Source organism: Pristis pectinata, chromosome 5 (genome assembly GCF_009764475.1).
Source record: "Pristis pectinata isolate sPriPec2 chromosome 5, sPriPec2.1.pri, whole genome shotgun sequence".
In the NCBI taxonomy this organism is placed as follows: domain Eukaryota; kingdom Metazoa; phylum Chordata; class Chondrichthyes; order Rhinopristiformes; family Pristidae; genus Pristis; species Pristis pectinata.
In genome coordinates, this window is record NC_067409.1 from 43,445,578 (window position 1) to 43,461,076 (window position 15,499).

The 15,499-nt window shown below is 39.6% G+C and overlaps 1 protein-coding gene and 1 pseudogene across 3 annotated transcripts in view; one reads left to right on the forward strand and one right to left on the reverse strand.

Annotated features, from left to right (window-relative positions):
* Nucleotides 1-15,499, reverse strand: part of LOC127570378 (inactive phospholipase C-like protein 2) — a 215,368-nt gene that overhangs the window by 191,512 nt on the left and 8,357 nt on the right. Inside the window, exon 1 of one of the 3 annotated variants that reach the window (XM_052015896.1) lies at nt 4,173-4,215. The exons of the other annotated variants lie outside the window; for them this stretch is intronic. The gene's annotated coding sequence lies outside the window, so the exon portion shown is untranslated. Of the gene's footprint in view, nt 1-4,172; nt 4,216-15,499 lie in introns of those variants that run through there. 3 annotated transcript variants of the gene reach the window in all.
* On the forward strand, nt 6,032-6,186 carry LOC127571062 (uncharacterized; annotated as a pseudogene).

Genomic DNA, 15,499 nt, shown 5'->3' on the forward strand with positions numbered 1-15,499 from the left:
CGCCTCTGTGTTCTAATGACATTCTATGTAAAACACTTTGAAATATTGAAAGTATTGTGGAAACACTTCTTGCAGAAATTTGTGAAAAGATTAATTTTAAGTTATATAAAAGTGTTAAGCTTGGTAAAATTAGCAACAACAGCACATTCCACAACATTCTACAATATTTAGCATACTTGATTTCACACAGTCAGCTTCTGAAGCACTTCATTAGTTTCATGGAATCAAATTTAAACCAAGTGAAATTAATACATATCCATTTCATTTCAACATTTTACCCAGTGGCATACTTGTCTGTGGGATGAGCTTCCAACTTATTGTTGTGCTATTACTGCAGTCTAAACATGGTTGTCTCACCTCATCTAATGTAGAAATCATCAATGATTTTATTACCTCTAGATTTGACTACCGCAATGACGTATTGTCTGGCCTCTTCCATCATCCATGAACTTGAGCTCATCAGAAACTCTGCTGCTCACATAAAACTTTACCAAGACCCAGTCATAGATCGCCCCTCTGGATGCTAACCTATTTTGGCTTCTTTCTGGGTATGCCTTAATTGAAAATTTCATTCCCTGCCCTTAAATCCCTCCATGGCCTTTGCCCTCCTTATCTCTAGCTATGTCAGCACAACATTCTGGGCTGAAGGGCTTGTTCTGTGCTGCTCTATGTGCTCCTCCAACCTTACAACCCTCCAGGTTGCTCTAAATTTGGTCTCTTGTCCAACCCTATTTTACCACTGCACCACTTTCAGCTGGTTAGGCTCAAAACTTCATATTCCTTCTCCAAAATATTCTTTTCTCCATTACAAAATGTCCTTAAATCCTACCCTCTTTCACCAAACTATTTCTCATTCATCCCGATATGCAAGTCAATTTTGATTGGTGATGGTCCTATGAAGTTCTTGGGATATTTTACAATGTTAAAAGGAATATATAAATGCAAGTGATTGTTGTTTTGAACAGTCAGGATAGACTTTCAGAGATCCCCTGTCACCATCATGAAGCTGCCCACTCAAAAACTAGGAAATTCTCACCATTGCAGCAATACCCTTTCTGTACCATCTGAAGAGCCAGTGGGAATTATCAAGGGAATATTGAAGTTGAGACATGGGAAAAATATGTAAGTTTGGGCTATGTCCAAGACTTAAACATGTACACACGTTGGGACCATACTAGTGAAAATAAATAAAACTGTCAATGCTGGAAATCTGATACAAAGAAAACGTGGAAATACTCAGCAAATCAGGCAGCATCTGTGGAAAGAAAAGCGGAATATTAAAAAGGTTGATGACACTTTGTCAGAGCCACACTAGTGCTGACCAGCACATCCAAAGGCTAAATATGGGTACTCAGAATCTAGACATAACCAAATGAATTTCCAATTAGCAAATAAATATGAGTAAAGTACACCATTGTTGGGCATGTGATCTCAATACACATATACACATGGCAAATATATGCATACTTTCAGTGCATTGTTGATACCAAGATCATAGGAAAAACACACCAATCATGTCTTAGTTTGACAATGCAGATGTCTTGCAGATACATACAAGTGAAATACAATTACTTGTATTGTCAATGTATGCAAGGTAGTTTATTTTTGAAATTGTGTGGTTAGAACACTGTCACCATAGACGTAACCTCTGGCCAGCCAATTGTTACTGGGTCATAAGAAAGGAAGAGAGGACCCTACTGGATATTTCTATCCAATGACAAGCTATTTTGGGAATCTGACAGAAACAATAAAGAAAACCTAGTTTTAAATAATTTGAAGATGATTTAAAATACATGCAAAGCTTGTTTCTCTATGGTAGAATTAATCAGTCAATTTTCAACCCCAAAGTTTGGGTCACACAAGAAATGAAAAAAATCTCAAACCGAAACCCAATCTGCCTACTTCTGGTTTTAACAGCAGCAGGACTAGTGATTGACATCCAACCCATTCCTGTGAAATGGGTCACTTATTTAGATAGTTTAATGAGCATGCCTGCCTCAGATTTTATCTCACCTCCAACTTTATAGTTGAAGCGCTTCCTCCAGCTCCCACCTCCTATCTCCCACTTGACAACATTGGAAATCACCTTTCCTTGAATACTGCCCTCTCCTTAACTCCAGAACATGATGCACCCAAACTTCATCTCTAAATCTACTACTCTTGGCTAAGGCTTCTGGAATTTTTTTTTAACAAAAATGACCAACAGAAATTAACCCATCTCACAATATACAACCCTTTCTCACCCAAAATTGAAATAATCAATAACACAAGACAAAAATTTCAGTATTTAATGTTTAGAGTACTCCACAACGCTGTGACATTGCTCATTAGGACAGCCTCATGTCTGAAGAAACAGAAGCTCCCTGTTTCCAAATTGAACCACATGCAACCTATTTAAAGACAGATTTAATGATAGTGGGTGTTATACCCAACCTGAACTATGGGATGAACTTCAAAAAAAAATTGTGCCCAAATTGCAGGAAACCCAGAAAAAAAAATGTTGAAAAGTAATATTTGATTTTATTAATGGCAGTTATTTTGAAAAGCCGGTAGGTTTATTTGCTTCCAGGGGAGAAACAGCTTAAACTACATAAATAAATGTCATACCTCCCACTTATACCTATTCTAGGACCATTTCATACTTGTTTGAAACATTGAAATCATGCCATTAAATCATGTCCATGGAATATTTTATTTGATTACTATTTTCTTTCAACATTAATGCACTGCTGCATTGTTACTCATTGCTCCATTCCAGGGATGCAAGTGATTCGGGTTGGCAAGGTCTACAGCAGAAAAGGTGAGTCTGGGATCTGGGATTGAGTGCATATCCCAGAGGTGGCAGAGAGGGAGCAGTGAGACCCCAGAAGAGGCTGAATGGAGGCCAGAAATGGGAGCAGGTCGAATTTATCCAGCAGATTAAAAAGGCTTAATTCTATGGAGCCCACAACATTGCAGTTTATTTATACAGCACAGTAACAGGCCCTTCTGGCCCAACAAGTCCGCGCCGCCCATTTAGACCCATGTTAACCTACCCGTACGTCTTTTGAATGTGGGAGGAAACCGGAGCACCTGGAGGAAACCCACGCAGACACGGGGAGAACGTACAAACTCCTTACAGACAGCAACAGGAATTGAACCCCAATCATTGGCACTGTAACAGTGTTATGCCAACCACCACACTACCGTGCTGCTGTAAATAGATAGTGCTTTACCCTATAAATATTACACAAACTTACTGCCTTTATAAGCTTAAGGATATGTGATCGGCTTGCCAAACAATCTTAGGACAACAGTTAACTTCCATGTCAATGAAAGGGATGAAACAATAATTCACATTTACAGAGGGAGAATTTAATCCAACGTGTCCATGGGAAAGCCACAGCTATGCAATTAAAAATTTCTTCAAAAATTCCTGCCCAATTCCATCACACTGGCGTTTGCCATTGTTTTCACTGGTTACTTTATTTAAGCAGCTGAGTATCTCTCTATCAAAATAGAGATCCTCATAGATATAAATTGTAGAGCCCGGTGGCACTTTAATAATAAACTGTTTGGGGCACCAAATGCACATATCTTGATCAACAAAATATGTTGGGTAGGAAGGAGAGGTCCTCAAAGATTTTTAAATTGCCACTGTGGGCAAGAATTGTGCTACTCCTCCTCTTGGTCCCACAAAAGAAATGTGTCTCTCTGTAAATTCATCCCAAGTCAGTGGTGCTGTAACTGCAGTATTGTAGAAACAGTGCAATATACTCTCTCTCTCTCTCTGTAACTGTGATCATCCTCAAGGAAGGAGACAGGCTCAACTGCAGTTTTCTCCTCAACCATCACCTCTCAAAGGTCTAAAAACAACTCCTAGAGGGGTAATGCAGATTTTGTCCATTAAGAGGCACAGTGGACATGATCACTGCACAATAAATTAAAGAAAAATATAAAATGCAACACCACTCACTTTATGTAGCCTTTTTCAACCACACTAAAGCCACTGACTCCATCAACTGGGAGTGCTTAACAAGGATCCTTCACAGATTTGACTGGATTCAGAAACCTCTTACTGTTCTACATCTGCTCTACAATGACATACAAGTCCCAATGCTAATGCATGGGTACATAACAGCCGCAATCACAGTGCAGGCAAGGCTCAAGTAACACCAATGTGTTGTACCAACCTCTTTTTCATCACATCAACCCTCTTGAAATCCTCCTGCCTGCAAGACCGCAACTCACCTCCATCAAGTTCCAACTGGAATGGGATTAATCAACAAAGCAGACAGGAAACTGGTCAATCTTTGACTTCTCCATTTGAATCAAGATTAACCACAGTTCAGTCTTCAAATTAGAGATAACACTTCCTCATATGCACATTCAAAAGGCCATCTCCAAGTTCCCACTGACCCCTTTATTGAAGCATATAAAAGAACAGCTTTTACTCTAAACATCCAGATGACAAAGTCCTCAACCAACCAGCCTTCACACAATGCCCCCTACCACTCAAAAGCAAGATTCGTGACAAGACCCAATATCCTGAGAACAACATCAACAAGTCAGCTGGTTGGAATCATACCAAGCACAAACAAAGAAAGATGATTTGGGGGGTTGCAGGTCAGACATCTCAGCCACAGGACAATATTGGAGAAGTTCCTCAGGGTAGTGTCCAAGGTCCAACCATCTTGAGCTGCCTCATCAATTACCTTCCTTCAACTCTAAGATCAGGAGTAGGGATGTTCACTGATGATTGCACAATGTTCAGCATCATTCACAGCTCCTCAGATAATGAAGCAGTCCATATCCAAATGCAGCAAGATCTGGACAATACCCAGACCTGGGCTGATAGGTGGCAAGAAAAGTCACACACAGAACTGCCAGGCAAGAGAAAATCCAGCTATCACTCCCTGACACTCAATGACCATCACTGAATCCCTCATTATCAATATCTTGGGCATTACTGAACTGGAGCAGCCAGATACACAATGTGACTACAAGAGCAGGTCAGAGGCTAGGAATCATGTGGCAAGTAACTCCCCAAAGCCTGCCCATCATCTACAAAGCTTAATTCACGAATGTGATGGGATACTCTCCGCTTGCCTGGATAAACGCAGGTTCAACAACATCAAGCAGTTTGACAACATACAGGACATAGCAGCCCACTTGAAAGGAATCCCTTCCTCAATCACCAACAAATAGTAGTAGTAGCTTGTACCAACTACAGGATGCACTGCAGCAACCCACCAAGATTCCTTCAATAGCACCTTCCAAACCCACGACCTCTACCAGCTAGAAGGACAAGGACAACAAAAGCATGGGAACTCCTCCACCTGGAAGCTGCCCTCCAAGCCACACACCATCCTGACTTGGAAATACTGTACATCTCTGTTCCTTACCACTGCTGGGTCAAGATCCCAGAACTCTCTCCCTAACTGTATTGTGGGGATATCCACACCTCAAGGACTGCAGCAGTTCAAGAAGGCAGCTCACCGCCACCTTTTCAAGGGCAATTAGGGATGGGCAATTAAGTGGGTCCTTGTCACGGTTCATCCCCAGCAGCAATGTAACAGAGGATTCTCTGATCTATGGGCTGTTCCCGGGGACACACACAGAGACGGACATCAACTGCTGCTGGAAGGTCATCAACTCAGTGAAAGACGCTCTTTGGTCTGCCCGAAACTTGTTGGTCTTCCAGCACTGCGAGATGTCCGTAGGGGAATGCTGCCGGCTGGCACATTCCAGGCTGCAGGAGTACGTGCTGAGGGACGCACTGAAGCTGGGTGCAGCCAACGCAAAGGCTCGGTGAGGAAGGACTACAGTTTAGGGTTCCTCTGCCACTGGAGAGGGAGGGGCGGGGACAGGTGAGGAAGCCCCTAAGTATTGTAAATACGGGACCGGGTAGCTTCCAGGGAGCCACACGTGTGGCATCGGTGCTGTTTTTTTTTATATATATAAGAAGGTAACAATAATGAATGATCTGTACAAGAACGTAAAGGTTTGCACTGTTGTGTAATTGTATATAGTTTGTCTTTTATTATGAATAAAGTTTATTTTGAATTAAAAAAATTAAAAAAGGTTCTCCCAGGACGAGGCTAGCCCATTGCACTTCGGGTGTGCCGACACCTGCGATGTCCCAAATGCGGGATACTCGACTGCAAAATTTGTGGTAGTGGGGGACTGCGTTCGCGCTCTCCCCTGGCATTCCATTCAACGACAGAACTGATGATATTCTTTCTCTGCAGCGTGTCGCCCAGAGCCCCACGAGTGGCATGGGTGCTGTGTTTTTTATATATGAAAAGGTAACACTAATGATCACAGATGTAAAGGTTTACACTGTTTTATTGTTGTATATAGTTTGTTTTTTATGATGAATAAAGTCTATTTTGGATTTTTAAAAAAATTAAGTGCTGGCTCAGCCTGTGAAGCCCACATGCCTTGAATGAATAAAATAAAACAGGGATGATAAAATTCACTATCACCTCCAATGTGTCAGCAAAGCCTCTGGCCAACTGAGGTAAACAATGTTTGAAAACCAAGATCTCAGACCTGATTACAAGCTCATGATCTATGTAGCACCAATGATTCCCTCCATCCTTGATGCTTCAGAGACATGGAGCATATACAGTAGACACCTGAAAGCACTGGAGAAGTAATAATGTTGTCTTCACAAAATCCTCCAAATCTACTGGTAGGATAGGGCCACCAATGTCAGTACCCTCTCTCAGCGTCGAGACTAATCATTTTCAACTAGCTTGTGAGTGGGCCATATTGTCCATGCCTGGTCTGTGACTCTTGCCAGGACTCAGAAAAAAAAGGACTTTCTCAATATTTCCTTGTAAAAATGTAACATCCACCCAACTCATGGAAATCCCTGGCCTGCAATTTCTCAAAAAGGAGGAGCACTTGGGAAGGCAGTGAGCATCTTGAGTCTCTGCAACAGGAATATGGGGACACCATGCATAAACAGTGGAAGAAGCTAGCAACAGCCCCCGCAACCCACTCACTTACCCACACATCACCATCATCTGTAGTGTCTGCAAATCCCACACAGGCCTCTTCAGTCACCTCAGAACGGAAGTCATCCTTGACCCTGAGAGACTGCTTAAGTGAAGTATAACAAAGGCACTACATTGCACTGTCTCAGAACTTCAGTTTCATTTATTTTTATTTAGCTAAAATGCTTGTGCATTTAGCAGAATCGACCAGGGGTGAATTTCCAAGCACCCAATTCTACCCCTTAGGAGACAGATTTTCAGTAGGTGGTAAATTTACATGCCATATTCTGAACCATCAAACATACAGATCAAGAGTTACAGATCATGCCACCCTGCTAATTATAGTTTCAAATAGAAGCCAAACTGTGCAGTTCAGAAAAAACATCAAGAACCCTTTGCATAGGAGGAATAAGACAAATCGAGCATTTTCTTTTCAATACATGCACATTATTTTCTCAATTTTTCCAGTATTATACAGTACTATAGATAGTACACTGAAAAATAATAACATTTATTTAAGTGTGTAAATATTAAGTAATTTGGTTAACAAGGCCATGGTATTCATAAAATATGATACATATTTTAAATATTGTCACATTTAAGTTCATCTAGAAAATGTCAAGTAGTGAGAACTATAACAGCAGGGCTTTAATCAACTACTCTCAAATTAATGATTAGCAAAGGCAAATGTTACTAGAATCAACATTCGTCTGGCAGGACACCAACATTGTACAGCTGTTAATTCAATCAACAGTCAAATCCTTCTGAGGTAATTCAGTATGACAATCAATACAAGGCTTATTTCTCAAGCCTTCACAATTTATTGCTTTCATAGTTGTGAGAAAGAAATGTAAACTGATTGTCCTGCAAAAAGAAAGAAACTTCAGCAGTTCCAGGCCAAACTGCTTCCATTCCTTCGTAACCATACCAACAAGCTCAGGAAGCCCATATGAAAGTGGCAGCTCCAAAACTGCCAGCCATTCTTTGCCAGAAATTTCCAAGCTGCATTCTAACATTGGATTCTTCATGGAATCCAGAAATGAAGTGTGAATTTGCTGCAACTCTAAGTAATAGCAATGGTGAAGAATGTCTCTGAGAGACCTGAGTAAGTATAAAGTCATTCACAAAATAAAGACACTGTGGACACTGGAAATCTGAAATCAAAACGAAATGCTGAATATACTCATTTACTCTGTAATTTTTTAATAACATCTGCATGTTTTTCTATGGTTCTGTTTGTCAGGAACATTCTAATTCTGTGATAGCTAAACATGAAGTATGGCTTTGCCAGGTAGCAAAGATCTTTCCAGCCTTTTCATAGGCAGGGCTTGTTCTGGCCCATTTACGTGATAGCATTACGTCACGGAGACCAGACCACTGTCTCAGGCCTTTCCACTTTGAAACAGGACAGTTTAAGCTTCAAGTTAATACCAGCAAGTCTGGAAAAGATAAGTCAATACTTGCCACACAAGTCAGCAGCAAGAGCGGGTAGATCACTGCCGGCAACAAGTTCTAATCTTTAGATTCTTCTTAATAGCAACCAAATTGTTTGACTAGCAAATCTGGTCTCCAATATGATGTCTCAGAACTTCACTGTTAATTCACACAATTAGAGCAGTTGAGCTTACAAATGTGCAACATATAGTAATCACTTAATATTGATTTAATATTATTTTACATATACAGTTGGTTGTGATTCTCCCAATTCACTGTGTATAAAGTCCTGACACAAAGCAGCAACTAGCCCCTCACATTCTGAGGCAATTACTTCCAACCAGAATGTAAAATGGCATTATGGACCAATTGCCAGTTGTGTATAAAAAAGCCTGATTTTTATATCGATTCATTTCACTGGAAACAAAAGACCTTTCTTCCCCCAAAACTGAGCAGGTTATCTACATCACAAGTCTTATGCAGCCTGCAAATTGATAATCTAACCCCGTGACTTTTAAATGGAGCGTACTCTACAACCTTCACTGCAGAATCATGCATCATCAGCATCAAATAGAATTTGCTCCCTCGCTCATGGCATAATTCAAAAAGCTGCTCCAAGTGCACCTCTTTACACTATTGACAAATATTTGCATCCTTGCTCTAGATGAATATGCATTCATGTCCCACCATGGGATTCCAAGGCAAAGGAGCTCACAGCAAAGGAAAAGGTCATCAGGCTCTTCATCCAAAACAGTCTTTATCAGAGCAGTTCAAAGCTAATTACTGCCTGAAGTTCCAAGGGCAACAGCCTGGAGCCCTGCCAAAGAGAACATCTCCAGTAAACTCACCATAGTTCCTACAACTGCACACGTTTGAATTTAAACATATCATAGTATGATTAGCTTCATTATAAATGAAATACTACAGACCTATTTCTGACATATGTTAACTATATGGCCTCATGAACTCTTAACTCAGCTTTGATTCTTCCTTGCTCACTCTTCAGTGTTGTGCTTCTTCCATTGCCATTTATCACTCAAGTCATTCTCTCTGGTTATAGGCTTCATCTCTGCCTCCTCAAGTCTAAAGAATGCAGACTTCACAAATATGGTGGAAACCTATTTTTGGCATTCATCACCAAATCTGGCTAACTACAAAGCACATGAGGCACCTTAGGCCCTGGTTATTAGAATAATCTTGGCAGATGTAAAGTTATTACAGCACAGAAGTAAGCCATTTGGTCCACGGAATCTGTACCAACTCTTCTGTGCAACATTCCTGTCAATCTCATTTCACTGCTCTTTCTCCCTGAAAATTCTGTTACCCTCAACTCCATATCTAATTCCTTTTTAAAAGTTCTGATTGGCTGTTTCCATCACCCTTACAAATAGTGAATCCCAGGTCATAAACGTAACATGTAATTAAGTTTTCACATATTCTCCTCAATATCTCATGCCATTGCGTGTGTCTATGACAAAGGCAATCAATCCCTCCTCATCCCTTTGAATCATTCCACAGATTTTTCAGTCTGAATTTGTGCTGCTCCATTACTGTCTTCTTGAACCATAATTTGCTCATTCCACAATCAGTGGCCCTGAATCCAGCTGCCAGGACCCCATATTCTAGAACTTCCTAAACTTGCCTTTTCACGCTCTCTCTTTTCTCCTTTATGCTGCTGCTTAATACCTTCTTCTTTGACTAAACATTTGGTCACCTTCTTTAACAGTCTCTCACATGCCTCGGTTAAAATTTGTTTCATTCTGCTCCTGTGAAACATCCTGGAATGTTTTGCTAGTTAAGAGCACTATATAAATACAGCTTTGTTTTAAATTCAAATATTTATTCCATTTTCCCTTCCAAGATACAGCGGTGTCTACTTCAACCACTTCCCTTAAGCAAGGCATTCTATGCTCCAAAAATCTTGCGTTTAAATATATTTCACCTAACCTAACTCTTAGTGATAATTCTGAACTATTAATGTCACTTATTCCACAATCACAAGAAATAGTATTTTCCTATTCACTCTATTAAAACTTCTTATAACTGTTTAAACCTCCATTAAAATCTCCTTTCTCTGCTCCATTAGGAAAAGTCACAATTTTTCAAGACTCTTGAAAATATTGTCAAAGGGCTTTAATAAGATGTTCTCTGTATATTTTGGGGAACATGTATTATCACATGAAATGCCTCTATGGTCCTCCCAGTTCACTAATCAACAACAATTGTTGAAATAAAAGCAGCAAAGCAGATTAAATAGTTATTTGTCTCTATTTACAAATTAGGTGTAATGTTTACTTTGTAAAAACTGGGACTATATTTGTAAAGTAATCCAGTTGCTCTGAGGCACTTTGAGTCATCTCAAGGGCACATAATGTACTACACAAATACCAGCTTTTATCTTTCTTCTCAAATTTAACCTTGCCTAATCAGTGGACAGAATTGTGTGTCACTTGCTATTCCTTGGTTGCTAACTCTGCGAAAAAACATGTCGTCATTTGCGAAGTTTTCCTGTGAGTTCTGGAATGATTTTAACAGGATACCCATCCTCGTTCAAATTGTATATAATAACATTTGCTCGAAATTTAGCACATTTAAAGAATGAGAAACACTTTTTTTGTTAAAATAATCTTTTTGGTAAGCATAATAGCTAAAAGCTGGAAAAGTCAACACATTGCTCTGCTTCAGCCATAAAGAAGCCCTTGGCACTGTGGACCATATTCTATTGCAAATTAATATATTTTATCATCAGATACTGAAACATACTTCCACTTTTCTTGGTTATTTCTTCCGACTCTGATGAACATTCATCTTGTAAGATCAAACTTTAATATGATCACAGATTGCAGTTAAACTTAAAAGTAGCAATCTGACTTTTATTTGAATAATGTCTTGACACTCATTATTATATTTTTCAGTTTGTTACACCACAGGCAAGATATGCAATATACTACATGCTATGCACAGCATTGAGAGCTGGCTTGCTAACCCAAATTTACTTCCTTTAGCTTTGGTAACATGCTACACACAAAAAAAAAACTTCTAACAGGTAAAATACAAGTTAAAGAGAAGTTGCTACACAATACAACCACATCCTCTTCAGAAGAGACAGAACTGGATTATGCAACTAATCCAGGGTTGCATACAGACTTTTGATACTTCTTTTAATTAAATTAAAGTGGGAAAATTAATAAATTTCCTAAACTTCTACACTATTTTGTTTCCTCAAATAGTACACATGAATCCAAAATAATGAATCTAAATTTTCTGCAATTAATTTATTTACTTTATTTTAGAAAATCAAATATGCCATTTGGTTTGAAGCCTTAAGTCATTTGTGACACCAGGTTCATTGCTTCATGTGGAAGGCCAGTCCACTAAAAGTTTCCTTTAAGGTACTGATAACAATCAGCTTTTGCTGCAGAACTCATTTGTACAGCACTATCTTAACAGGAAACTGTTTGAACAAACACTCAAGGGAACTGAAGAATTTAACAGCAGCAACTGAACAAATATTTCAATTATAGCACAAAACACTGCGTACATAATTAAAGTCCTAAATATTAACAGAACATAATGAAAAAAGCATTTGCATTTACTTAGCATATTATCACATTATCAATATATATCATAAGGCATTGCATCCTGTAGGTTGCTTCTGGAAGTGTGGTCATTACATAGCCAAATACAGCAGTTGATGTGTATACAGCAAGAATCACAGGCAGAAATTAACATTCAGTTTTGGTTATGCTTCTTGAAGGAGGTACTATGAATAAAAGAGTCGAGGTAACTTCCCACTCTGCAAATAGTGCTGCACATCTTTCTCTTAATGTCCACCTAAATAGGCAGGTATAGGCTGTTCCTAAAAGCAGCACGGTAAAGAACAACCACAGCAGTGTCCTAAAATATCAACCTAGATTATAATGCGTAATAAAGCATGCATTGAACTCATATGAAAGTTGAAAAATGTTAAAGCAGTTTGTAAACCAACCCATTTTTTCATAACATTGACACAATGCTGATACTGAAAGAAGTAAATAACACAAATGTGTAAAAGTAAAGTAAACTGCATATTTCTAATTATAATGCAGCAATCTAATCAAAGGGTTTTGGGTGATGCAGAGTTTGATAACATAGTGTTCATCTGAACTCAAGAGAAGCTAATGACATTAATTAACAACCATTTTAAGGTTAGTCCCAATCACCCGAGAGTGGCTGGGAAAACTTTTAACAACTTCTCAGTACAGGAAACACAAGAGGAGTTGACCATGGCTCCTAGGAATGCATTCCACAACCATGCCCATCATTTACAATAATTTCCTCTTACACAACATTGAAGTGTTTAAATTGTTTACCACCAATGTTCAGAAGTCATACGATCTAATATGCAGGTAGGTGCTCCTGGCATCATATCTATTTTAGATGCTATCCAGAAGTAATTATTTCATTGTGTGTCATTTGTCAAAGACATACAAATAACACAGGAGGAACAGACAGCTGTGACAGAAAGCAAACTCTCTACACTGTCACCTAGTAAGGCATTTGACAAGGTCCATCATGGGAGGCTCATCCAGAAAATTAAGATGCATGGGATCCATGGTGAATTGGCCATTTGGATTCAGAATTGACTTGCCCATAGAAGACAGAGGGTAGTGGCTGGAATGGACTTATTCTAGCTGGAGGTCATTGACTGGTGGTGTTCTGCAGGGATGCGTGCTGGGACCTCAGATGATATGAAGATTGGTGGTGTTGTGGATAGCGTAGAAGACTGTCAAAGGATACAGCAGGATATAGATCACATGCAGACATGGGTGGAGAAGTGGCAGATGGAGTTTAACCCGGCTAAATGTGAAGTGTTACACTTTGGGAGATCAAATGTAAAGAGACAATACACTGTTAATAGCTAGACCCTTAACAGTGTTGATGTGCAGAGGGATCTTGGGGTCCAAGTCCATAAGCAGCCTGAAAGTGGCTACACAGGCTGATAAGGTGGTAAAGGCGGTGTATGGCATGCTTGCCTTTGTTAGTCGAGGAATTGAATTCAAGAGTCGGGAAGTTATCTTGCAGCTTTAAAAAACTCTAGTTAGGCTGCATCTGGAGTACTGCATTCAGTTCTGGTTGCCCCATCACAAGGAAGGATGTGGAGGCTTTGGAGAGGGTGCAGAAGTGGTTTACCAGGATGATGCCTGAATTAGAGGGCATGTGCTATGAGGAGAGGTTGGACAAACTTGGGTTGTTTTCTCTGGAGCGGCGGAGGCCGAGGGAGACCTGATAGAGGTTTATAAGATTATTAGAAGCATAGACAGAGTAGACAGCCAGTATCTTTTTCCCAGGGTTGAAATATCTAATACCAGAAGGCATGGATTTAAGGTGGGGGGTTCAAAGGAGATGTGTGGGGCAAATTTTGTTTTTTTTTTAAACACAGAGTGGTGGATGCCTGGAATGCGCTGCCTGGGGTGGTGGAGGCAAATGAATGTGCAGGAAATGGAGGGATATGGACATTGTGTAGGCAGAAGGGATTAGTTTAGTTGGGCATTTGATTACTAATTTAATTAGTTCGACACAACATTGTGGGCCGAAAGGCCTGTTCCTGTGCTGTACTGTTCTATATTCTATGTTCTAGTAGAAGGTCCCCAACTTCTACAGAGGTGTACCCTATGTATCAGAGACATTGAAGCAGATGAAGGTGCAGCACAGTAGTTAGCAGAGCTGCCTCAAAGTTCCAGGAACCCAGATCGGGCGCCGACTTCAGGTGCTGACTGTGTGGAGTTTGCATGTTCTCGCTGTAATCATATTGGTTTCCCCCAGGTGCTCCAGTTTCCTTCCACATCCCAAAGGCATGCTGGCAGATTAACTGGCTGCTGTAAATTGCCTAAATGTAGGTGGGCACTGGGAGAACTAGGGAAAGTTGATGGACACATGAGAGAAAACAGATGAATAGGTAACAGGGAAATAAGTAGGGGGAAGAAATTCATGGGAATACTCTGTGCCCCAGCATGGATTCCATGGACCAAATGGTGTTTTTCAATCTAATGAGAAAATATGAAATATTTATTAGATGTTGTGTGAATTTATACTTACACATCCAACCATCCTAAAAGCCAACTGTTTGGGCCTACAGATATCATATGTAATAGTTAAAAGTACCACATTTAGGGTCTGAGCAAGCATCATTCACTTTCCTCATATGTAATAGCTTGCTGGATGGCATTGTACCACTGCATTGCATGCTGGAATTTGTTGCAGCAATTATAATTGGTAATCTTCCATTGTATGGACATCCTCCGAAATCCTTGGACCTTCAAGAACCATGAGCTAAACAATAAATTCAATCATTCAGTGGAGCTAACAGAGCTTATCCAAAATGAGATTTGTGGTAAAGGCCCAAAGTTGAAAGAAGAGTAGGCTGGACTAATAAGAAGTAAACTTGCTAACTTTCTGAAATTTTTCAAATGATTAAATCTAACAGAAAATCACAAACAACAGAAATCAGCTGCATTGACTATCATAACCAACTCTTGAAGCTAGACATTGATCAAGTAAGGCTCTGATTCAAAACTTCACTTACTTAACAGCCATTCATGTTTTGGTAGTTTACCTTTGACTGAGAAATCTGTGCTCCGACTCAAAAATACACACATGCATGAAGCTTTAAAGTCAGGATAATAACATGTTTTGCAATCAAAAGATAAATGCGAAAAATCAGAAAACTGAAGCTGCTGGAAATCTTAAACAAAAACAGAACTTTTAACAGGTCAGGCAGCATCTATGAAAAGAGAAATAGAGTTAATGTTTCAGGTCAAAGACCCTTCATCGGAATTCGGTCAAAGCTGACATGAACTTCTCCCAGCCAAAGAGTGCATTGGGAAAAAAAAAGCAACTTTTGGAACTTCCATTATGTTAGGCTGCAGCAAGGGAATTTATGATGGCACCATGCAGAGGTTACAGTAAAAAGGAAACAGTATACTCTTCCTATTACATAAGAGTACAAAATTTTCAAAACGATTAGCAAACTTGAAATGCTATTAGCTTTTGATATGTTGCCACCCTTATGATCTTGGTGTGATATTTAAAAATAACATGAA